The following is a 27,731-nucleotide window of genomic DNA, read 5'->3' on the forward strand; positions in this document are numbered from 1 at the left end:
TTGAAAGGGAAATCCTCAGAGGTAGTGGTTAAAGAAGGATTGAATGGTTTTAGGGAAACAGATGCTCCAGGGTATAGAATAAAGTTAAGTTACTATTGTTCTGTCTGATAAATCAAAACTGTTCCCTAACTTTGTATTTTTTTAATCTTGGTTTTTCTTTGGTTTTAAATTGTTACTAGAAAATGACTGAACAGAGTGGGGTTTTGGGGTTTTTTTTTTTTTTTTTTTTTTAGGTTTTTGCAAAGCAAACAGGGTTAAGTGGCTTGCCCAAGGCCACACAGCTAGGTAATTATTAAGTGTCTGAGACCGGATTTGAACCCAGGTACTCCGGACTCCAGGGCCGGAGCTTTATCCGCTATGCCACCTAGCCGCCCCCAGAGTGTTTTTCAAAGGCAGGATGGATCACTGTCCCTTTGGAATTCTCTAAGTAAAAAGAGACTCAAAAGGAAATCATTAATAAATTTTAGTTTGATAAGATTGTACCCCAAAAGCCAAGCAATAATTTTTTCTTCTACCAGGGAGAACTCACTATATCTTTAAGATAGCCCATTCTATTCATGAACGACTCTAATCACTGGAATTGAGAGGAAAGAAGAAAGCATATTTGAAGAGATATTGAAGACACTACTCCCCCCCCACCCCGCCATGCATACTATGTTTTAGCTAAACTGACCTTTTTCACTATTCTTTACATAAAATGTTCTATGTGACTTTTCACTTTCATCTCTTAGAATCTCATACTTCTTGCAAGACTCAACTCAAGTAACAACAGCTATATGAAACCTTTCATGAACTCACAAGAAGCTAGTAGTGCCTCTCTGGTCTCCCCTCAGTAGATTGTATGCTCTTTGAGGATAGTTAACTGTTTCACTGTTACTGTCTTTTTAGCATCAATCAAGTCGACAAGTATTTATTAAGTCCTTACCATATGCCAGACTCAACAAAAAGCACTGGAAATAAAGATATTAGTTAAAGAGAAAGATATTTTCGGGGAAACTAGGTGGCACATTGGATAGAGCACTGGCCTTGGAGTCAGGAGGACCTGAGTTCAAATCCTTCCCCAGACACTTAATTATTGCTTAGTTGTGTGAACTTGGACAAGTCACTTAACCCCATTGCCTTGAAACGCCCCTCCCCCTTAAAAGAAAAAGATAGTCCTCATCCTCAAAGATCTTATACTGTAATGGGGAACACAGAATGACAATACATAAAAGGAAACTGAAAAAAGGATGAGAGGAGAAGAAAGTACCTATGCAGGAGAATGGTAGAGAAGAAGTCCAGAAAGCTAAGAGCAAAGACTAGAAAAGAATTGAATAAATATGATTGACCTGGGCACTTCCTCAAAATGTTGTCTCTAGGGAGAAAAAACTGTCTAATTCGAGGAAAGAGCCTCAAAGGAAAAGGCATTTTTCAGAGAAAGAATGCTAATGCAATAGTCCATGGTAAAAAATTTTAAAAATACTTAATAATTAATGTCTAAGTAATATTAATATAATATAAGCTATTTCCTCTCACCCTATTTCTTCTCACTCATACTACATGATAGAATCAATTGCTTCATAATTTTATATTATTTAACATGGTGGGATTTTTTCCCATCATCTATCATTTTGGGACATATATGTGTGTGTGTGTGTGTGTGGGGGGGGTGTACTTACTGTTTTCTATGCACTTTGTAATGGGATAGAGATGCAAATAAAAAAAGCAAGACAGTCCCTATCCTCAGAAAGCTTACATCCTTCATGACCTTTACATATTTTACACTTATACCACTTCTCTGACCATATGCTAACAACCAACTTAAACCCACTATAACTTTTAACTGCTTTTTTTTAGTTTCGATTCTTTTGAGGTCATGATGTTCTGTGTTTAATAGCCATGAAGCATAACTAAGAGAACATTCTTTTTTTTTTAATAAAAGAAAGATTTTATTTATTTTGAATTCTATAATTTTCCCCACAATCTTGCTTCCCTTCACCCACCCCCCGAAAGGGAGTCTGTTAGTCTTTACATTATTTCCATGTAAACATTGATCTAAGTTGAATATGATGAGAAATCATATCCTTAAGGAAGAAAAATAAAGTATAAGAGCAAAATTATATAATAAGATAGCTTTTTTAAATTTAAGGTAATAATCTCTGGTCTTTGTTCAAACTCCACAATTCTTTATCTGGTTACAGATGGTATTCTCCATCGCAGATACCCCAAAATTGTGCCTGATTGTTGCACTGATGGAATGAGCAAGTCCATTAAGGTTGAACATCACCCCCATGTTGCTGTTAGAGTGTACAATGTTCTTCTGGTTCTGCTCATCTCACTCAGCATCAGGAGAACATTCTTTTTTTTTTAAAGGTTTCTGCAAGACAGATGGGGTTAAGTGGCTTGCCCAAGGCCACACAGCTAGGTAATTATCAAATATCTGAGAATGGATTTGAACCCAGGAACTCCTGACTCCAGGGCCGGTGCTTTATCCACTGCGCCACCTAGCTGCCCCAGAACGTTCATTTTAAAAAGATATTTTTTCAACTTAGGTTTCACCTCATAGCTAGAAAATTGGTAAAGATGGCATAAAGTAGAAACAGTCAATGCTGAAGGGATAAGTGGGAAAATAAACACATTCATAGTAAAATTGTTATTTGGCTCAAAGATTTTAGAAAACAATCTAGAACTGCAGTTTTCTTAATGTTGCCCGCCACATTGAGCATATAACCTAACAAGGGCAAAGTTAGAAAGATCTCATACATATGCAAAAATAATCATAGTATTCATTTTTTTATGGCAGCAGAGAATTAGAAAGAAAATAAACATTCATTAATTAGAGAATAGTTTTTTTTTTAAAACTGAGTACAGTGTGATATCATTAAGAAATGATGCCTTTGGGCCGGCTAGGTGCCGTGGTGGATAAAGCACCGGCCCTGGAGTCAGGAGTACCTGGGTTCAAATCCGGTCTCAGACACTTAATAATTACCTAGCTGTGTGGCCTTGGGCAACCCACTTAACCCCATTTGCCTTGCAAAAAAAAAACAACCCTAAAAAAAAAAGAAAGAAATGATGCCTTTGAAGAAATCCAGAGAAACAAGAGAAGACTTATGAATTGGCACCAGATGATTTAAGATGATACACAATAACATTAATAGTATAAATGTAAAGAGTGCCAAAAGGAAAGGGAAAGCTAAATAATTGGTCCTGTAGAGCATCAGACAATGAAACATACCTCCCTCATAGAGGTATATTGATAAATGTTTAACAACTGGTGGGAGTAGAAGGACAGAGAGATATATTTTTGACATACTTTAAAATTTAATCTGCGTTATTAAATTTTCTCCATCATTATGTCTAGACAATTAATTAAGCAATAAATTAAGCCCCGGATTTTCCAAGATGAAAATGCTTACAATGAAAATTTAACCATTTTTTACAAGTCAGTATTAGTTCCAGTTCAACTCTACTCCCTCTTCTCAGTCCAAAGATAGGTCACCATATGGGAAGAATGTGGCATACACCCTCAGGTGCAGATAGTGGTTGTTTTTGTTTAAGTGTTTTTCTTAACTACAAGGTTTGGTTCAGTCCTCAGAATGAGAGATATCCAGAAGCAACCACAATACAAAACAAAAGGCATGATCAAAACTTTTTCTTAAAAGTTTGTAGTACCTAGCAGATTTAGTAGGGCAGCTACTAGGTAGTACAGTGGATAGACTGCCAGTTCTGGAGTGAAGACTCCACTTTCTGTGATCAAATCTGGCTTTAGACATTTACTAGCTGTGTTAACCTAGGCAAGCCCTTTGATGCTGTTTGTCTCAGTTTCCTTATCTGTAAAATGAGCTAGAGGAGGAATTGGCAAACCACTCTAGTATCTTTGCCAAGAAAATCCCAAATGGAATCCTGAAGAGTCAGACAAGACTAAAACAAACGAACAACAAAAGCATTTTAGTACTAAAAGCTAAAATGCACTTATCCAATTCTTGTCCATGTTCTCATTAAAATCCTCCATTAAGGATTTTCCCAAAATGTAATAGGGCTTTTAACATTCTATATTTTAGGAGCACAGCATTTAGGCTTTCTGTTACCTTCTGCTCTTGATGCATGATTAGTTTACCTTCTCTTTTGATCATATTTTTAGAAGATATTATTTACATTCTTAGGGACATACTAACAAGCAAATTGTGTCCAATAGGATTTTACTGTATGACAACTGTGGTAATTAATTCTTATTATTTATCATACAATTAAATGTCAGAATGAGGGAGAAGTTTGTTCAAGTCAGTCCAGGATGGGAGATATGAGGATAATAGTACTTAATGGTACTTTTCCTGCCTACTTCACAGGAATATTTTGAGGATAGGATGAGAATTGATAGGATAGTAGTTTGTCAACTATAATGTCTCTATAAATGTAAGATTTTAATATAATTATATAATATGATGCTTATATGGGTATTATTCCATTTGCCTCCATCATCTTGTGCCATTTTGGTACTAGATGCTTATTAAAAAACAAACATTCACTTTAAAGAAATGAAAAAGCTTATTAACACATTTGGTCTTATTGTAGTTCTTAAACTAGAAATGTCAGTTATAGGCATGGAGTAAAAAATGACACAAGTAAAAGAAGTTTCATCTAATTGACTGAAAACACCATGTCTGATAGAGGTGATAAATAAAATCCAAACATGCCCTGATACATAGAAAAGTATTTTTAAAAAGCAGCTTGGTACAACAAAAAGGGCAGTGAATTTGAAGATACAAGACTTGGATTTGAATCCTGACTCTGTCACTTCTGCTTGCACAACCTTGGCCAAGTTACTCAATGTGTTTGACTCTTCCTTACCTGCATAATGAAAAGGCTGACCCTGATGACCTCCAAAGTCCCTTTCAGCTCTAAACCCTATGGTAACCTATAAGTGACAAATTATAAAACCAATTTTCACCTTTTTTTTAGGACCTTTAGTAATTATTTCAAGGCAAAGATAAGAACATTATTTTGCATGACTCTAATATAGAGCTTTTCCCTCTATTCTTTAATTTTGAAGGTTAAGAATAAAATTGATGTTTGTGATTCAAACTGTATATTTGTACAGAGAAATTTAAAACCATATTGTTCCAACTCTCCTCTTACTTTCTTTTTTATATAACTTGATAATATTTTTCTTATATATTTTCTTATATATCATTAATTACATTTACTAGTATAATTCACTGTGCATTGACTAAACACAGTTTGGTGATAACAATGGAAAAATGAGTAGAAGTTAGAAAACCGTGGATAAATATCAGATTCTATTCTCTAATGTAGAAAATTATTAATTTAACAAACATAAAAGTCTGAATTACCCTAAATGAAATTTCCAAATTTTCTCTTCTCCACATATTCATACCACTATCATATTGTTCAATTTCAAAGAAATAACATCTGTTTATAGTAAAAATACCTCCAATCATTGTAGGGGACCTACGAAGGGAAAATAATTATTAAACAAATTTCCATTTTTAAGGAAAAATAGCCAAGATAATGATGATCATAGTAATGACTAAGATCATCATTATCTTGGCTATTTTTCCTTAAAAATTATAACTCTGGGAGACTTAACCATTGATAGTGAAAATAGATTGCTACTATAATAATAATAATAATAATAATAATAATAATAATAAGAAGAAGAAGAAGAAGAAGAAGAAGAAGAAGAAGTTATAATTCTGGTTAAAAGGTTAGGATAGGGGGCAGCTAGGTGGCACAGTGGATAGAGCACCAGCCCTGGAGTCAGGAGGACCTGAGTTGAAATCCAGCCTCAGACACTTAATAATTACCTACCTGCGCAGCCTTGGGCAAGCCACTTAAACCCATTGTCTTGCAAAAACAAAAAACAAACAAACAAAAGGTTAGGATATTTTTTCAGGAAAATAAACATCATCAAACATAAAGTAGCTATTTTCAATTAGTTTATATCATATTCTTTCAGGAAAGAAAAAACTAATTGCCAATGAAAAGTGTTTTCAACTTAAAAATGAAGGCAATTAAACAGAATAATGAAGTTTAGATGATGATTCAACTGGCTAATCTTCCATCTCAACAGGTCTTGGAAAAGCAGGCCCTGCCCTTCACCAAATCTCTGACAAGTCTTCCTTTATCCTTGACTAGAAAATAAATGTATTGGACTTCTTGAAGATCCTTTACATAGTTATACATTTATTATCTATATTAGATTACTCACTGTCTCACTGTCACTGTGGGGAGGAAAGAAGGGAGAAAAATTTGGAACTCAAAACCTTACAAAAAAAATGAATGTTGAAAACTATCTGTGCATGTAGTTGGAAAAGTAAATAATTTAAATTAAAAAAGAAAAAATAGAGATTTAAACCCAGGTTAAAAAAAATGTGGTGAAGAGACTTATTCAGGATCATTCAACCATGAAATGCTTGAAGCTGAATTTATACCCAAGTCTCCAAATATTTGAGCATAAATTCCTGAAATGATGAAGGCTACCTCTTTATGCATATGAACATATATATATATATATATATAATTTATGTATATATTGATGTATGCACATCAATACCATTTTTTCACAGACATGGGAAACACAGATTCTAATGCATTTTAAAGAAGGTAATCTAGTTACATTGAGTAGAGTCTCAGATATTCAGAAGAGTTATGGGATTTGGTTTTCTGGATAATGAAATTTTTTGAAAAGAGAATATTATCCATATATGTACCAAAACTTTTGTTTCAATTTTTTTTTGATGAAAACCTTTCTAAGTTGTATTACACAGAGCCTCACCTAGGTGACATTGAAATTGTTTTTTAAGTTGATAAAGTGCTTTCTATAGAATTTCTCCTTTGAGTTTCACAAGAATCTTGTGATATGGTTATTCAGGTATCATTAATTTCATTTTATAGATAAAGGAAATGAAGTTCATTATGGTTAGGTGATTGGTCCATGGTCATGTAGCTGATGCTGGAGGCAGGGTTTGAATTTTCTTTCCTGACCTTGACTCCATCTTTTCCCTCTATCCCAACCTGCTTCTCTGTTAAGTCAGTGAAATTAAACTTTTGAAAAAGTATAGGAAAATTCAGATTAACTTGACTGAAACTCTCAACCATCTGAAATAACTCCGTTTCTGTTGTTCAAACACATTTCCTTAATCTTGTCCTCCAATAAGATATGGTTAATTCATTACCTAGCTGTGTGGCCTTGGGCAAGCTACTTAACCCCATTTGCCTTGCAAAAAAAAAAACCCTAAAAAAAAGATATGGTTAATTCAGAAAGGAAAAGGTATGTTATATTCATCTTTGTATCTTCCCTAGTGCCTAATAGAATGCTTTGCACAAAATAAATGCTAAACAAAACTTAATTTGAATTAAAAATCTGGAAATATTAAAAAATATCCTTGACCATGAAGAAATAATTTACCAAAGAATAATCAAAAAGATGTTTTTCAATCATTTTCAGTCATTTTTGACTCACTGTGGCTCCACATAGGATTTTCTTGGCAAAAATACTGAAGGGATTTGCCAATTCCTTCTCCAACTCATTTTACAGAAGAGGAATCTGAGGTAAACAGGGTGAAGTGACTTGCCAAGGGTCACACAGCTATTAAGAGTCTAGGCCAGATTGGAATTCAAGAAGATGAATCTTGCTGACTCCAGAGCCAGAACTCTATTCACTGCTGCCTAGCTTTAAAAATATAATTCGAATAATAGAAAGTAATGAGGAAGTCTGGTTTGATTTTTGTTGTGTTGACTTTTTCATGCTGTGTGAAGTCTGGTATGAAGGGAGGGCCAAAATATTTTACATGGATTTTTCAGCTCTAGGGACACTATACCGCTAACCCCCAACATATATATATCTATCTATCTATATATATATATATATAGATAGATAGATATATATATGTATGTGTATATATATATGTAAGATACAGAACAGATGACTTTGCATTGATAGAGGAAATGTCCTTCTTTTCTTTCTTTCTTTTTTTCTTTTTTAAAGGATTTTGCAAGGCAAATGGAGTTAAGTGGCTTACCCAAGGCCACACAGCTAGGTAATTATTAAGTGTCTGAGGCCAGATTTGAATTCAAGTACTCCTGACTCCAGGGTTGGTGCTCTTTCCACTGCAACACCTAGCTGCCCCCGGAAATGTCCTTTTGAAGAGGTCCTGAAATCACTAGTCTAGACAAAGAAAAAAAGATGTTGCCATGCATTATCTGAAGTATGTCTTGTTTGTCAATCAACTGAATAGTTTTTATTTTGTATGGGGAAGACTAACTTTTACAGCTCAGTCACAAAACTTTACTCCCCTTATTAAGAAAGCATATAAACTTTATTTTTAATATAATATAAATGATCAAGATAAGCCTTAGTCTGTTCCAAGTTTACATATTAAAGGGCTAGAAGGAAATTATGACATGGTATCATGTAGGTAGAAGTATGATAATGATAATATTATTTCATATTTTATATCACTTCTTAAGGTTTACAAAGTTTTTTCATCACCATAATCTTGGAGCAGGTATTATAAGTATTGTTATTCCCATTTTACAGATGAGTAACCTGAGCATAAAGGAGGGGAACTGATGTGCATAATCACAAAATATCAGTACTAGGACGCAAATCTCTATCTTTTTACTCCATGACCAGCTTTCTTTCTATTATATCAGCCGAGTGGATTTATAGATGGGGATAATTCATAGGCTTTGAAATAAGCTACTTACCTCACCAAATATCTAAGCACAAATTTCTGAAATGGTAAAAAATATACCTCTTTCAGATCCCATGAAAAGTTTCCTTCTAAGTGATGAAAATAGAAAGCTTTGAGACTATGGTTCATTGTGTTTGTGATATAGACATTATAGTAAATATTTTGAGTGGGTTTTTTTTGTTTGTTTTGTATTTTTTAGGTTTTTGCGAGGCAAATGGGGTTAAGTGGCTTGCCCAAGGCCACACAGCTAGGCAATTATTAAGTGTCTGAGGTCAGATTTGAACCCAGGTACTCCTGATTCCAGGGCCGGTGCTTTATCCACTACGCCACCCCTATAGTAAATATTTTAAATGAGGTTGATTAGTAAAAGGATATAATATCAGGTAGGGAAAACACAATTCTCTGAAGATTGAGAATCTAAAGAGAATGCTTTTGTAATTGATCTAATAGTACATTGTCATAAGGAGGGATGAGGAAAGAATGGGCGGTAGAAAAATATAGAACTCATAAGATTGTAAAAAGATGAATGTTGAAAATTATCTTTGCATTTAATTGGAAAAAATTTAAATTAAATTAAAAAACAAAAAAATCCAGTTGCAATACATATCTCTTGGGAAAAAAAATTGGTCTTATGACTGATTTTTCTGAAAGGCAACCATGCTATATGTTTATATGACTTCACATGGTTCTTTCCAACTTTATTAAAAAAAGACAATAACCAAAAAATGGATATTTTGCCCTGGAAATCAAGCTCTGAAATTACTATAATAATTTTCATTCAACATGCCCCCAATATAGATAAACATGGAACATTGTGTTAGCATACTCCATGGTACATGCTGGGTATCATTTCCAATTTTTCTTACCCTCAGGAAAAGGGAAAGAATCAATAGGAATTCTTTCCTATAGAATGCATTCCAGACCATCTATAAATGATGCCACAGCTGATGGTATCTAAGATACAGCATAATGATACTCATAATGATGGTTCTGAGTTATTAAAAAAAGTAATTTACACTTTTGTTTAAGAAATCTGAGAATCATATGACACATTGTAGATTTCTGATAGATTGTGAATTCCAGTGCTGGAATCTTCCATTTATATAGAAAATCATTTAATCTATAAAGCTGTCAGTTCCAGAGAGCTAATCATCTATTTGTGCTATAGGTGTATAGTCCACTGAACTGAATCTGTACCAATCCCAGGACATATTGTGGAACTTACTTCCTTGAACAACAACAACAAAAAGTCATATTAACCCCCCCCCCCCCTACATTTTCTTATTTCACCAAAAAAAGAAAAGTGCAAAAACCAACCAAAAAACCACCCCTAAAAACACAATGGAATGAAGAATGTGTCTTATCTGATATTCTGGGTCATTTTTCTCTCATATAAGATACAACTGCTTATGTTGAATAAACTCTTAGATAAATACCTCCAGATTGAACTTTAATTCATAACTTCTTTGCTTTTCAGTAAAATTTATTATTAAATTATAAACTGAACAAGCTTTCTCAAAGTTGTTTTCTCACTTTCTAAATTACGAATTAAACTTATTTGTCAGTGTCATGAGGCTTTATATGCACAGATGAGCCAAGATGGAAGCACCTATTTGTGAGATGCCAGAGACCTGCTTCTGGGAAAAGACATTCTGTATTCCTCTACCTTTGGTTGGGAATAATTGCCTTTTTTTATTGATTGCAGATTCAGATCAGGTTCTATCCTTAAAAGTACCTGACTGGAACAGTCTGGTAATGTCTGGTTTTGGGTGGGGAAGAGAACAAGGTTGATGGTTCTGCTTATTCAAAACACGGGGTCAAGGGGCCTAAGGGAGGGTAGGCAGCCTTACCCCATACCCAGTTTAGTTGATGGCACCCATGCTGTGGGTGATCAGGACCTTCACCCTTCTTCCATTGCTGGAAAGAGAGAGACCACTTTGCCATCTGGGAATTTTATAGATAACCTGCATAACCCACACAGTCATTGAAAGGAAGCTACCCACCCCCCTCCCCAACTCCTCAATGCTCTCTATCAGAAATAAGTGCTTCTATCTCCTGTGATCTGGGCAAGGGTAAAGTCCTCTTACTTCACTTTAATTTGACTATGATGATAATAAAAATGGAATTGAGAATGCTAAGGTTTGCAATGGACTTTATATATATCATCTCATTTGATCTTTACAACTCTGAGTTAGATGCTATTATGATGATTTTCATTTTATATATGAAGAAATGGAGGTTTGGAGAGCATACAAGATCTACTCAAGGCTCTATCTATCTGAAGTGTTGTTTGATATCAGACCTTGATTTTCTAGGTCTGTAGCCACAATATAATTTTTACTTATTCTTCCTATTATCCTTAATTTTTTTATTTTAATATTAGTAACTTCAACAATGTCATCTTCAACTCACACTATATATCATGTACATTCATTTTTTTAAAAATATGGACATGTCTTATTTCATTTGGAGCTTGATGCTGTCTTATTTTATAGGCAAACATCACCATCTTATAAACTTTAAGGTTATTGTCGCTAAGGATCATGAAATGTAAAGTTATATATACTTTATATTTTTATATCTTTTTCATTTAATTCTAATTCAATTAAGTATTTAAGTACCTACTATGTACAAGGTGCTAGGTATTAGGTCTAAAAATAAAAGGAAAAATAATCCTTGCCTTTAAAACTAGGAGAAATCCTGGCAGGGTGCTTTTGTTTTGTTTTGTTTTTTTACTTATTAATGCCAATTATAGAACAATAAAAAAAAATCTCAAGGTAAAGTTTCTTCAGGTTTGAATCTCCTTCAGGTTTGAATCTCCTACTGTGTGCAGAGCTTTAATATATTTTCCAAATTTATGTAAATGAATTTGAATTAATCCAGACTTTTCCATCTAGTTTTGTCTCATATAAGAAACAACTGTTTGTGTTGAATAAGTTAATAGACAAATACCTCCAGATAGAACTTAATTCATTACTTCTCTCTCATCTGCTGTTTAAAAATAATAATTTAATAATAAAATAAATAATTTAATACTAAATTAAGAATTACAATGACATGTGAAAAGGTAGAAAAAACAAAGCTTCAATTTTAATAAATCCATAAAAATTATAAAAACATTTCTAAAAAGCCCTGAAAATATAAGGTCATTAAAATCTACTTTAATATTCCAAAGTCAGATAAACTCAACGTTTTCTTTCTTTTTCTGTTATTTTATTTTTTCCAATTACAATCAAAGATAGTTTTCAACATTCACCTTTTTTGTAAACTTTTGAGTTCCATATTTTTCTGCCATCTTCCCTTCCCTGTCCCCTCCCCATATTAGTCATGATATGAAAGAAGAATTAGAACTAAAGGGAAAAAAATATGAGGGAGAAAGAAAGAAAAAACATAAAAGAAGTTTAAAAAGTAGACATAATATGCTGTGTTCTGCATTCAGAATTCATAAATTTTTCTCTGGATGTGGATGGCATTTTCTGTCCAAATCTTTTAGGATTGTCGTTGATCATTGAACTAGTGAGAGGAGCTAAATTCATCATAGTTGTTCCTCTCACAATGTTTCCATTAGACGTTTTTATTTTTCAAACATCAGAGGAAACAGAAACCACTGTTTCTGGACCATTCAGAAAATGATGCTGATTGATTAGATAGAGTGCCATGAAATGCTCAGTGAGTATGGGATTTCCTCTCATCTCTTCCTTTTTTGCCTGATCTACTTTCATGAAAATGAATGTGTCTATTTGTCATAGGATTAGAACTGAGGGTCCTTTATAGTAATAGTTCTCTTTTCTTTCTAATAATATTAATTGTCTTTTCTGTTCTCAGGGTTTTGCCTATTTCTCTTAAATAAACAAAAACATAAGATACAAAATTCCCTAAACTTTGGCAGTTTATAGCGCCATTTGTAATAAAACAAACAAAACATTTAAGCAACATTCCATTAGCAAATATGTGTCATTTAAATAAACTAATCTAAAATTTCAAATGTCATCTTTTTTATGAGTAAACTAAATTATGTCTAATGCATTTTTCATGTTTTGAAACTAACAGTGAATTTAAATTTGGACAGAATATAAAAAACAGGTTATATAGATAGATAGATAGATAGATAGATAGATATTACCATTCACCCCTCAAAATATCTGCTTTTTATTTTTTAACAACAAACATAAATTTGCTTCAACATTTTTGAATATTTTTTCTACTTAGTAAGGATTTTAAAAAACCTTCCAAATCCAAAATTTCCAAAGAAAAGATATTTTTCTTTAATTATTCTGGATCTAATTTCTCTAACCCACTGTAGTTAGACCATAGAATGTAAGAATTAGAGGGGTTCTCAGAGGGGATATAACCCAATTTTTACTTGACAAACCATTACTGGTCTTGGTTCTCTTCAAGAAAGAAGGACAAACAACAACAGTTTCTACTTGAATATTTGTAGTGACAGTGAACTCACTCCCTATTGAAGCAGCTTGCTCCTTTTGTGGCATCTTTAATTGTCAAGAAATTCTTCACAGAGTAAGAAGGGAACTCACAAGTTATATCCAATTCAACCTGTATCTGAACCAAAATCCCTCTACAATATCCATCTCTCTAAATATATGTCCTACAATCCACAAGAAGTGGTCATTAGCTACCCCACCCTTTCCCTGCCATTATTTTTCTTTCTTTGCCAGAAATACAGGAGAGTTCCAACTTTTTTAAAGCAGTCAGTTTTGCTTTTAAACAATGCTCATTGAAAGGATGTTTTTCATCATTTGGAGCTAAAAGTCTTTAATGTTAACTATATGACTTTAGTTTATCTTCCAAATTTAGTCATACTATTACTAAAATGGAGATAATATGAAACTCAGTTTGGTCACATATTGGGAGTGAAATGCATAACTTGAGACCCAAAATGCTGATAAGCATTATTTTTCCTGTTAAACTAATATCTGAATTCAGATCTTTTCATTAAGAAAATTACATGAAGATGGCAGAGAAAAGACAGACACAGTTCTAGAGTCTCCTGATCTTCCATCATAAATAATATGAAACAAACCTCTTAACAGAAATCCGATCGATAAAACCCAGAAAGAAAAGCTAGGAGAAGAACATCTACCTCAGGGTTTGTCTTCTGAGATCATGGGTGAGTCTGGGCACAGAGGGCAAACTCTACCAGGAACACAGATCGGTGAGAGTCTGGGAGCCTGGATTAGTGGGCAGATTGGCCTGATTAGTGGCAGGGCTGAAGTCCAAGAGCCTAAGAGCCTGAGAACCAGACTGGCTTGATCAGCACTGGGCTAGAGCCTGGTCAACTACTGGGGCTTGGGGTCAATTAGGGAGCAGAGGCATTGGTGGTGGTGCTGTCTGGCAGGGCTAGGGGTAAAGTTCTGGTGCAGGAGAGCTGCAGACACCATCCCTAGGCTCTTCTGGTCTGGAGGAACTCACCCCTCCATTTCTGCTGAAGCCTCTTCCCAGAAGAAACACACAGGTGTGTGAGCAGCAGAACCACCTCAGCTGACAATAAGGAGAGTGATTGCCTCACCCTAGGATGTGGCCGATTATTGAACAAAGGCAAAAGTATTTAACGGTTTCAACCACTCCCTCCAGGCCAAGGGAGAAGGCCTCAATCAAGGTCACAGACACTTCAGAGACAGCAACCAGCACCCCCTACTGGCCAGCTGGAGAAATGACACTCAGTGAGTAAAGCCCCAGCTGGCCAGTTGATATTACACTCAGTGAATAAAGCCTTTAGGGATCCCAACACCAAATCTCTGTGAACCAGCCTCTCCCCAACACAAGGTCTCAGGAGAATGAAGAAAAGCCAGTGCAAAGGAGGGTCCATAGAAAAATTCTTGGAAGGAAAAGACACTCAGAGAGAACTAGAACCTCTGAGGAGAATATGATCTGTTCTCCAGCACAGAAAGAATTCCTTGAAGAAATAAGGAAGGAGTTTAAAAAATCAATTGGAAAACTTGAGAGAGAAAATTAACACCTTGCAACAAGAAAACAATTCTGTCAAAACCTCAATTGGTCAAATGGAAAACTCTTACAAAAATAGAATTGACCAATTGGAAAAGGGGTTGCAAAAGGTAAATGAAGAAAATTCTTCTCTAAAAAAAAAGAATGGAGTCTGTGGAAACTAATGACTTCATGAGATAGCAAGAGTCTGTTAAACAAAACCAAAAAGTAGAAGAAAATAGAAGAAAATGTAAAATACCTCCTCACCAAAACCACTGACCTCGAGAATAGATCAAGAAGGGACAACCTGAGAATTATAGGACTTCATGGAAACATTGAAGAGAAAAAAAAGCCTGGACTTAATATTACAGGATTTAGTGATGGAAAATTGCCATGATATCATGGAACTAGAGGGCAAAATAGTTATTGAAAGAATACATTGATCCCCTCCAGAAAGAGATCCTAAAATGAAAACATTAAGGAATGTTGTGGCCAAATTCCAGAACTATCAGATAGCAGAGAAAATCCTGCAAGCATCCAGAAAGAAACAATTTAAATATTAAGGAGCCACAATAAGGATTATGAAGGACCTGGATGCATCAACATTAAGGGATGGAAGGGCTTGGAACAAGATATTCTGAAGAGCAAGGGAGCTTGGAATGCAGCCAAGAATCCACTATCCGGCAAAGCTGAGCCTTCTCTTTCAGGGGAAAAGATGGGCATTTAATGAAATGGAAGACTTCCAACAATTCCTGATGAAAAGACCAGAACTAAATAGAAAATTTGGACATCAAACAGGAGGTTCAAGAGATACATGAAAAGGTTAAAAAAGGGGGTAAAGAAAAAAGAATGGCTATCCAATAAAATGAAACTGGCTATATCCCAGCATGAAAAAAAAGATTCTTATAACTCTTGAGAATTGTAGCTCTAACAGAGAATATGCCTAGCCAGAAGTGATGGACACTCATGACTTATCCATGAGACTGCTATCCAATGGGATAAAACTGGCTATAACCCTATTTGGGAGAAAGATTCTAATAATCCTGAAGAATTGTAACTCTATTAGAGAGAGTATACTTAGCCAGAAGTGATGAATACTCAGGATTTCCTATAACTCAGATAGAATGATTTTAAAACACTGCCTCCTTAAAAGGGGGAACAGGAAGGAGATGGGAAGATGGAGGGGATTGAATGGGGTAAATCTCATTATATAAGAGGTACAAAAGACCTATGGTAATAGAGGGGAAGAAGGGAGGAGATGAGAAACACCTGAATCTTCCTCTCATCAGACTTGGCTTAAAGTTAATTTACACAGGGACAGCTAGGTGGCACAGTGGATAGAGTACCAGCCCTAGAATCAGGAGTACCTGAGTTCAAATCGGGCCTCAGACACTTAATAATTACTTAGCTGTGTGGCCTTGGGTAAGCCACTTAACCATATTGCCTTTCAAAAACCTAACAAATAAATAAAGAAATAAACAAACAAACAAATAAATGAATGAATGAATGAATGTATGCATGAATAAATAAATAAATAAATGAAGTTAACTTACACACATACTCAGTTAACTTAAAAAACATCTTACCTTTCAAGTATTAAAAAGGGGAAAAGGGAGGGGGGACAGAGACAGGGAGGGGGAGAAAAAGGGGAACTAACAGAAGGAAAGGAAGGAGCTACATTGTACACTCTAACAGCAACATGGGGGTGATGATCAACCTTGATGGACTCACTCATTCCATCAGTGTGACAATCAGGGACAATTTTGGGCTATCTGCAATGGAGAATACCATCTGTATCCAGAGAAAGAATTGTGGAGTTTGAACAAAGACCAAGGACTATTACCTTTAATTTAGAAAAAAAACAATTGATATCTTATTGTCTGATCTTGCTATTTCTTATCTTTATTCCTTAAGGATATGATTTCTCTCTCATCACATTCAATTAGGATCAATGTATACCATAGAAACAATGTAAAGATTGGCAAATTGCCTTCTGCGGGGTGGGGGGGTGGGGGAAGGGAAGTAAGATTGAGGGAAAATTGTAAAACTCAAAAGAAATAAAATCTTTAAAAAAAAGAGAATTAAGCAACTTAAAATAAAATTTAAAAGGGAATCCTTTTAAGGTAGTCAACCTATGCCATGCATGCTAAAACTTGTATATGAAATTATTCTCAGTAACATTCACATTTATATAAGCAATCTAATTAACATCCAATCCTAGGACAGGAAAAAACATCTGACTTTATTTCATCCCCTATCTTTGAGTGATAGCACTGCCATCCCCTTAGGGTCTTGGATACTTTAAATGTTTATTATTAGTATTTCAAGATTTACTAAGAAATTCCCTCACAACATTGTGAGGAGAGTAGTACAAATTTTATTATATTTCACCAACAAGAAAACAAATTTTCTCCAGAGATCTATCATATCCAAAATGTCTAAAATTATATTCACCTTATGAACTACCTACTTGTTTATTTTGTAATTTGATTTATCTAATTCTGAGAGAGGGAGGTCAAAGTCCCGCACTATTATAGTTTTGCTGTCAATATTTCTCTATAAGTTGTTTAACTTCTTCTCTAATGCTATACTACTTAGTACATGTATATATTTATTATATACCAATTTATTGTATTATATCAAATTATATATATTTAATATAACAATAATAATAATAATTCTATTACTTCATTGCCTATGGTGACTTTTAAGAAGATGTAGCTTCCTTTCTTATCTCATTAAATGAGATCTTTTGCTTTATCTGAGATCAGGATTGCTACCCTGACTTTTTTTTTTACTTCAAGTGAAGCATGATATATTCTGTTCCAGTCAGTCTTTTACCTTTAGCTTGTGTGTATCTTTCTGCTTCAAATGGGTTTTTGGTAAACCCCATATTGTAGTATTCTATTTTTTAACCTGCCATGCACTTCCATTTTATGGAAGAGTTCATCCCTTTCACATTTACAGTTATGATTACTACCTCTGTATTCCCTCCATCCTATATTATCCTGTTTGTACTTTTCTCTTTCTTTTAGCCCTATCCCTTCTCACCAATGCTTTGATTCTACCTGTTGCCTCTCTAATGCATTGGCTTCTCCTAATATAATTCTTTTCCTGTATTGTTTTAAAGTTTTCTTATACCCAAAGCCTCTGTGAAGATATACTCTTTTTATCTGTCCTGATAGAAGTACAATTTTCAAGGTCTGACTGAGTGATATTGATTGACTAATTGATTCATAAGCATCAATACCTCATAGTCACTTCATACCCATAGCCTCTGTCCATGTACACTCCTTTCAACTGTCTCATTAGAAACACAATTCTCAAGAGCCATAAGCATCATCAAATTATGATCAATTTGTACCATTCCCTCTAAGTACATTCTATAGAAATACAATTCTCATGAGCTAAAATACAACATAAAAATATCATTTTATGATTCATTTATATTCACACCAAGTACACTAAATTAAAGTATCAAGTAAAGCAAAATCACTTCATGATCCATTTATAATTACATCCTCTAAGGAACTCCCTCTAACTGTCCCAATAGAAATACATCTCTCAGGAGTTAAAGTATCCTGTAAAGCAAAATCACTTCAAGATCAATTTATACCCACTCCCTCCAACTATATTCAACCCTCATGAGCTAAAGTATCAGCTAAAGCATCATCACTTTCATGATCAATCTATACTCATATCTTCTCTCTAAGTAAGCTTCTTTTATCTAGACTAAAAGAAGAAATCCCAAGAATTACAAGTGATGTCTTTCTGTTTAGGGATGTACACAGTTTAATGTTATTGACTAACATTTTCCCCCATTTTCCTTTTCATGCATTTTTTCAGTCTTTGAAGATCGAATTTTCTGTTCAACTCTGATCTTTTTCTCACAGAATTTTGAAAAGCTTCTACTTCATTGAAAATCCATATTTTCCCTTAAAAATATGCTGGATTTTACAGGATAGTTGATTCTTGGTTGTAATCCATGTTCCTTTGCCCTTTGGAATATCATATTCAATCCTGCAATCCTTTAACATTGATGCTGATAAGTCCTGAATAATCCTGACTGTGGTTCTTTGGTATTTAAATTGCTTCATTTTGGCTGGTTGTAGTATTTTCTTCTTTAGCTGAGAATTCAGAAATTTGACTACAATATTCCTTTTAGTTTTTATTCTGTAATCTTTTTCTAGAGATAGTCTTTCAAGGACTATTTTCTCTTCTTGTTCCAGGATGTTAGGGTAGTTTTCATCTTAATTTCTTGCAAGATTTTTTTCAGGATCTTTTTTGATTGAAGCTTTCTGGGTAGACCATAATTTGTAAATTATCTCTCCTGGATAAATTTTCCAGATTGGTCTTTTTTTCCCTAAGGTATTTTACATTTTCTTTTATTTTTTCAACCTTTTAGTTTTGTTGATGAAATCTTGGTATCTCAAGGAGTCATTTCCATTAGTCTAATTATAATTTCTAGAGTTTTATGTTCTTCAGTTAGCTTTCATATTTCCTTTTCTAGCTGGTTAATTTTACTTTTTGACAAGTCACATTCTTCTTCTAGTTAGTCATTTTACTTTTAAAGGAGTTGATTTCTTCAGTCAATTTTTCATAATTCTTCATGGCTTTCAATTCTTTTCTCCCTTTTTATTTTCTCTCCCTTTTGTTTTTAAAATAATTTTTGAGCTTTTCCAAAAGTATTTTTTGGGTTTGAGGGTACTTCATAAATTCCTTTGAGGCTTCACATGTAGGCATTTTGTCACTACTTTTCTGAGATGGTATTTTTATCATCCCTATCAGAATAGTAGCTTTCTATGGTTAGTGCTTTTTTGGAGTTTTTTAGTTCATTTTGATAGTTGAGCTCTGCTTCTGGGGCACAGGGAGCTTAATCCCCAGCTTTTTTGTGTTGGGGCCAGGATCTGGTCCCTAGTTTGTCACTTGCCCTTGGCATTATGTAGGTTATCTGACTTTCTGTTTGCCTAGGAATTGCCTATGCAGTAGTTTGTTTCCTCCTTTAGAGTAGTCTTGTCTCTCTGCTTGCCTATGAGATTGCCTAGGCAGCAATTTGTTCCCTGTGTTAGGGTACCCCAACCCAGTGCTATCTGTTCCACCAGCATTTCCAGGGCCTGAATTTAGTCTTCTAAGATGGGTTGGGACACTCAATGCTTACTTGCTGCAATGCTAGCTTTCTGCACCTTGACCTGACCTTCCCTATGGCTAAGAGTCTCCAGCCAGCTTTCTAGCTCTCCAGTCTATACTGTTCTCCATTCCCCTTTTACCCAGGTGAGGTAGACCTATTGAAGTTCTTTCATGATATCTTGAGTTGAGAATTTATTTCACTCTTTTTCTTTGTAGGATCTATAGCTTTAGGGTCTGTTTAAGTTTTCATTTAAAGTTGTTTTGGGAAAACATCCAGGAACTTTCCAATTTCACACTGCCATCTTGGCTCTGTCCCAAAAGTGAATCATTCAATATAACTTTAAACTGCATAATTATTTACCCAACCAAAATCATTTCACAATATCTTTAATATACTATAACCAAAATCCACTAACATCATTACTTCAATAGTATTTAAGATATCTGCCTTATTGAACCATCCCTTATAATTCTGTCAAAATATCATGTTTTTGTAGAAGTAATTTGATGACATTATGGGAATATTTCTGTCACAGTAAAAGTCCTTTTGTGAAAAGTGGTTAAGGTAGCAGAAAGAGAAAAGTCTTCATCCTCTCACAGATAAAGTAGGGCACATAAAGCTGCATCTTTTCTCCCTCCTCCATATCCTTCTTCCTGTTTAATGAGAGAAGAAAAGGAATCACAATTCTAAATTAGGCCCAAACTCAGAAAGCCACGCTTATGCCAAGGAGACTTTTGACAACTAGCTAAAACAGTTAATTCTTTTTTTTTTTATGTCTTTGCAAGGCAAATGGGGTTAAGTGGCTTGCCCAAGACCACACAGCTAGGTAATTATTAAGTGTCTGAGACCAGATTTGAACTCAGGTACTCCTGAGTCCAGGGCCAGTGCTTTATCCACTGCGCCACCTAGCCACCCCTAAAACAATTCTTAACTTAAGTTAGATGTAGTGGCAGCAGAAAAACAACACAATGAACAATGAACCAAATTTTGAAGCTTAATGAGAAATTATAATAAACTAATAATCATTTCTAATGAAAATTACAAAAGGTGATAATACTTTGAAATCCACAACATAAAAAAATTTAAGTTGTGACAAAGGTATCACATGGTAGCTCTTTCATAGTCCTTCAGCATTTAATTAAAATTATCTTCACTTCTGCAGGTACTGCTTCAGAATGAGAAACATCTACTGACACAATTCCTAAGGAGCTATCCTTGGTCCTATTTCAACAAGGTCGATTTGACAATCTAGCTGCTTGAACCTAGTATTTGCCTGACACCATAGTTACTGCTTTGAACATTGGTAAGCCTGGATTTTCTGTTACTGCCCCAGATGCTAGGATCCAGTACAATGTACCTTTTGTCTCTTATATTGCCTCCTAAGTTTTTCTTCCTTAAACTGATTGAATGGAACAGACCCTCACACACCAAATACACACACACACATACACACACACACACACAGACATTTTTGTGTTCCCCATTCTTGATTTATAATTAAATGAGTTTATCTTTTTAAAATAACAATAAAAATTAAATTTTTTTTTAACATTCTCAGAGTCTTTAATTACTCTTCCCCCACTCCCATTTTTGGATCAGATAATCTCTATAGAAAAGTTATGCCTAAAAAACAGCACAGAAAGTTTTAAAAAATTTTAGTATACTTACCCAAAGAAGGATACAAACATTTACAAAAAACCCCTATTGCTCAAAGAGTTAATACCCATGTTTTATTAATTACTAGAGAAGATGGTTTTTCTCTTCCCCTCCCCCCTTCTTCTTTACAAACTCAATCTTGCCCTTCTACTTTCACTTCTATATTACAATATTCCCTCTCTCCCTCTTTTGCCTTCTTCCCCATTCTCAAAAAGTAACAGGAAGGGATGGGGGTAGAGCATAAAATATAATACAGTCAAGTTTCTCAGTTATCCTTAGCTTTCTTTTAACCTCTTCTTTTATAGTTGTTAATAAACCTCATCTTAATATATATCTTGATTAGAATTATCCTAGAGGATAATAAATGATTCATCCTGCTTTAGCTAGTTGTCAATAGCTTTCTTAGCATAAACTTGGTTTTCTGGGTTGGAAGTTAACCTAGAATCATTACAGATTGACTCCTTTCCTTCTCTCAGTTAACAGGAAGAGGGAAGTTTATGAGAAGGAAAGAAAAAAAATGCAGTTTTTGAGGGCTGAGATCTCATATTCCTATAAGGAAAGATGCAAAATCTTTTTCTTGGAAGACAGAAAGGTCCTTGACCAATGCCATATGGATATAGATGACTTTTCCCTTGTGCAATATCTCTTTTGCTATTTTTTTTAAAAGAAAATATTCCTGATCCCATTCCTCTGGTATTTGGCTTAAATCTACATATAGCTTAGGTGTTACTTAGCCAAGGTTGCCCCCTAGCAATTTCATCAGCTAAAAAGTGCTTTGCTTTTTATAGCATCCAGGAGAAGTTATTTCTATCACAAGCTTTAAGTAACAGAGAAATCACAAACTTGAGAGTGTAAGCATTTAGCCATTTAAAGCAAGAATTAACAGCAAATTAAATTTGGTTTGTTTTATACATACACACACACAGACAGAGACTGATAGACAGACAAACAGACAGAGAGACATACGTGTATGTCTGTGTGTGAACATATTAAAAACAAAATTTTCAAAGAATTAAGAAAGTCATATTAATTTCAATCCAAACTCTCATCATAGCAACTTGGTGAAAAGTTCTTTGACCTTGACAAGATGTACCTTCTGTGCAAAATTATAGCAACAGTTCCATATAATTCATTGGATAAATATGTCATATGAACCTGAATATGAGATCCAAAAAAGGTGACATGGTGAAGGGAATACCATACTTGAAGTCATGAATATCTGAGTTCAAATCCTGTCTCAGACACTAGTCATGTGATCCTGGGCAGATCACTTATTCTCTCTATGCATTAATTTCCTCATCTATAAAATCATAGAGTTGGATTCAATAGTCTTTTCTTTGTCTTGATCGATGCTTTAACAGTTATTCATACATTAGTGAAATTAGATGGCATACAATATCATCAATATTTTGAAGCATAATGTTCATCTTTTTTTAAAGATTTTATTTCTTTTTTTTACAATTTCCCCCTAATCTTACTTCCCTCCCCCCATTGCCCACAGAAGGCAATTTGTCAGTCTTTATGTTGTTTCCATGGTATACATTGATCCAAATAGAACGTGATGAGAGAGAAATTATATCCTTAAGGAAGAAACAAAGTATAGGAGATAGCAAGATCAGAAAATAAGATATCAGTTTTTTCCCTAAATTAAAGGTAATAGCCCTTGGTTTTTGTTCAAACTCCACAGTTCTTTCTCTGGATACAGAGAGTAATCTCCATTGCAGAGAGCCCCAAATTGTCCCTGATTGTTGCACTGATGAATGAGCAAGTCCATCAAGATTGATCATTGTCCCCATGTTGCTGTTATAGTGTAAAGTGGTTTTCTGGTTCTGTTCATCTCACTCAGCATCAGTTCATGAAAATCCCTCCAGGCTTCCCTAAAATCCTGTCCCTCCTGGTTTCTAATAGAACAATAGTGTTCCATGACACACATATACCACAGTTTGTTAAGCCATTCCCCAATTGAAGGACATTTACTTGATTTCCAATTCTTTGCCACCACAAACAGGGCTGCTATGAATATTTTTGTACAAGTGATGTTTTTACCCTTTTTCATCATGTCTTTAGTGTATAGACCTAGTAGTGGTATTGCTGGATCAAAGGGTATGCTCTTTTTATTGCCCTTTGGGCATAGTTTCAAATTTCTCTCCAGAAAGGTTGGATGAGTAACAGCTCCACCAAGAATGTATTAGTGTACCAGATTTCCCACAACCCTTCCAACATTGATCATTGTCCTTTCTGGTCATATTGGCCAGTCTGAGAGGTGTGAGGTGCTACCTCAGAGATGCTTTAATTTGCATTTCTCTAATAAGTAATGATTTAGAGCATTTTTTTTATATGACTATGGGATTGCTTTGATCTCTTCATCTATAAATTGCCTTTGCATATCCTTTGACCATTTGTCAATTAGGGAATGGCTTTTTTTAAAAAAAAATTTTGACTCAGTTCTCTGTATATTTTAGAAATGAGTCCTTTGTCAGAAACATTAGTTGTAAAGATTGTTTCCCAGTTTACTACATTTCTTTTGATCTTGGTTACAGTGGTTTTGTCTGTGCAAAAGCCTTTTAATTTAATGCAATCAAAATCATCTAGTTTGTTTTTAGTGACGTTCTCCATCTCTTCCTTAGTCATAAACTGCTTCCCTTTCCATAGATCTGGCAGATAAACTACTCTTTGATCTTCTTTGCTTATAATATTGTTTTTTATATCTAAATCCTGTATCCATTTGTATCTTATAGGGTGTGAGGTATTGATCTAATCTAAGTTTCTTCCATACTAACTTCTAGTTTTCCCAGCAGTTTTTATCAAAGAGAGAGTTTTTATCCCAATAGCTGGATTGGGTTTATCAAACAGCATATTACTATAATAATTTCCTGCTATTGTACCTAGTCTATTCCACTGGTCCACCACTCTATTTCTTAGCCAATACCAGACAGTTTTGATGACTGATGCTTTATAATATAATTTTAGATCAGGTAGGGCTAAGCCACCTTCTTTTGCACTTTTTTTCATTGAATCCCTGGAAATTCTTGACTTTTTATTTCTCCATATGAATTTACATACAACTTTTTCTAACTCATTAAAGTAATTTTTTGGAATTTTGATTGGTAGGGCACTAAACAGGTAGTTTAGTTTTGGTAGAATTGTCATTTTTATTATATTAGCTCCACCTAACCATGAGCAGTTGTTTGCCCAGGTATTTAAATCTTATTTAGTCTGTGTGAGAAGTATTTTATAATTGTTTTCAAAAAGTTTCTGAGTCTGCCTTGGCAAATAGACTTCCAGGGATTTTATATTGTCCAGGGTTACTTTGAATAGGATTTCTTTTTCTAGCTCTTCCTGCTGTATCTTGCTAGTTATAAAAAGAAAAGTTGAGGATTTATGAGGGTTTATTTTATATCCTGCAACTTTGCTAAAATTGCTAATTGTTTCCAGTAGTTTTTTAGATGGTTTCTTGGAATTATTTAGGTATACCATCATGTCATCTGCAAAGAGTGAGAGTTTTGTCTCTTCCTTCCCAATTCTAATTCCTTCAATTTCTTTTTCTTCTCTAATTGCTGAAGCTAACATTTCCAATACAATATTGAATAGTAGTGGTGATAATAGGCATCCTTGTTTCACATAATGTTCATCTTGAATTAAATGTGCAGAGAATTAAAACCTTCCAAGTGGCCATCAAGTGTTAGGTCACTGAATCTCTCTGGAAAAGACGTACAGAAAGAATTTCAAAAGTAGCAACCCATTTGAAATTCTAATACTCTTTAGTCTTTGTACTTAAGCACAAGAAAATAAAGGAATTTCCTCCACAATAAATAGTTCATACTCTTCTATAAAGTACAAAATAGTTTTCTATCTATTAAGAGATGTCTTACTTTATTGATGCAGCAGTTCCTTTTGATTCTGGTAAATTGGATGAAAGGACAAGCTCCCATATAAAATGTAGATTCCAGGAGAACCCTACACAAAGGGTAGGAGATGGCTTATACTTGTGAGTGTAAGCACTGATTGCATCATTTAGAGGGCACAACACCATGTTGTGTCTTTTTTGGATTGCAAACAATAAGGACTATAGTCACATTTTTTTTCACCTCATGGTGGCTGTTTAAGAACACAAGAACTTTTTCTAGGAACATAAAACCAAAAGTCTAGTAGAGCCTAATAACATTCAACTTGGATATTACTACTCCTTCAATCTAAAATACCCACTTTAGAATATAATTAGATTCAATGAGCATTCTTGAACACCTGCTATATGTTCAGCATTATCAACAAATAAATAAACATATAATAAGTGTCTGATATGTGTCAGACTCTATGCTAAGTGTTGGGGATACAAAGAAAGTTAAAAACAATTAACTTCCCTCAAGGAACTCTGGTATTGTAAGAGTTGAAGAGAAATATAAGACATAACTTCTGTATTCAAGGAGTTTGCAACAGTTAAATAACAGGAATAATAATACAAAATGATATGCTATTAATTTTAAGTGCAAAAATAGTACAAACAATAAGTACCCTAGAGCTACAGGGAAAAAGCCAAAGTGGATTGGAATAGAGGAGGTTGAAATAGGAATTGTGTTAGGTCTTGAAAGACAAGGGATCTGTATCAATTAAATAATTAGAGTATTGCTCAAGATATCCTACAGGACAAACTGTATGCTGTGACACTATTCTAGAAGCTGTGAGAAAAACAAAAGAAGCTTGATAGGTCCTTGCTCTCAAAGAGTTCATAATTTAGTTATAACAATGTCTAATACAAATAAAACAATCAGGAATATTAATGATACACAGAATGAAGTCTAAATGGTGTGATATAAGTGCTATACTCTAGAAGGGAGAAATCACCATAATCAAAGGAGGTTTCTTAGAGGATGGAATGAATCAATGAATGAAAAAATATATCAAATATTATTTGCAAAGCACTGTGCCAAGAGCTGGGGATACAAACATAAAAGCAAGGCCATTTCTGCTCTATGGGAACTCAGCAATGGATGAAATTGGAAGATTTGAACAAGGGCTTGAAGGATGAATGGAACTGGTTAGATGGCAGAAATAATTTCAAGCAGGATAGAGAGAAAAGAGTATTTTACATGGAAGGAAAACAAAGGCAATAATGTGGGAATGGATTTAAGTTCTTTAGGGAAAATCATATGGAAAGTAGTGGGTAGAGCAGAGTTCATATTAGGGAAGGGAGGGAGATGAAAAATGTGGGGCAAAATGTGGGATGACTTTGAATGCAAGACCAGAAGTTTGACCTTTGTCCTGTGGGTAGTGTGAAGCTCCCAATTTGTTTTTAAGCTGAAAAGTGTCGTGGTTAATGAAACCCTCTACTGTAATTCCTCTACACACACACACACATATATGGATAGATATATATATATATAGATAGATAGATAGATAGATAGACAAATGGACAACTCAGAATAAATGTTAAATATGAATGAAGCTATAATCACAAATCAGATCCAATGTGGGGATGTCTAGTCAAAAATTCTTTCTGAATGGAATTATTGCAATTCAAAAAGCTTACACAGATATATAAAAACTCTCTTAAAGAATTTGAGCCATATTCCAGTTTAGTTACACAGGCAGTGAGCTCTGTGTCTGATTCATCCAAAGTTCCCATGGCAACATAGAGAGCTAAATGTGATTATTCCTAAGAACTAAGTGGCCATAGCAACGGGATGACTGGAAATATGAGAGGTTAATTTGTTTGGAGCTGTATAAATCAATCAATCCATATTAATAAAATGCTTACTATAAGATAAGAACTGTGCTGATAGGACACAAAGATCAAATTACAACAATTCCTTACTCTCAAAAAACTTACATTCTAATGGGAGAGATAACTTATCCACATATATATATATATATATATATATGCATATATATATATATGTCATATAAACAAAATGAATACAAAGTAGTTTGAGGAAGGGGGTGCCCTTGTAGCTGGTTGGGAAGGTATTAGAAAAGGCTTCATGAAGAAGGGGAAGTTTGAATGAATCTTGAAGGAAACCAGGGATTCCAAGAGGTGAAAGTGAGGAGGGAGGGTTTTCCATTTATGGGGATCAAACAATACAAATACTTGGAAGTAGGAGAGGAATACTCTGTAGGCAGAACAGGGAGCAGGTCAGTTGGGTTCTCCCTAAGCTTTTGGTTACAGCCAGTACTGACTAATATTACTGAGTAAAATCTCACCATGGTGAATTGTAGTAAAGTGTGAGTCCAGTTTGGCAGATGTTACTCTGAGTCAGCCTACCTCTTTTTCCAAGCTCCACAAACATGTCAAAGAGCACAATTTTTATGAT

At 34.4% G+C, this 27,731-nt stretch overlaps 1 pseudogene; it reads right to left on the reverse strand.

The window, feature by feature from the left end:
• The window catches only part of LOC141494072 (polypeptide N-acetylgalactosaminyltransferase 11-like), a 78,648-nt pseudogene that overhangs the window by 6,849 nt on the left and 44,068 nt on the right, over positions 1–27,731 (reverse strand).

Source organism: Macrotis lagotis, chromosome 7 (genome assembly GCF_037893015.1).
Source record: "Macrotis lagotis isolate mMagLag1 chromosome 7, bilby.v1.9.chrom.fasta, whole genome shotgun sequence".
Lineage (NCBI taxonomy): Eukaryota > Metazoa > Chordata > Mammalia > Peramelemorphia > Peramelidae > Macrotis > Macrotis lagotis.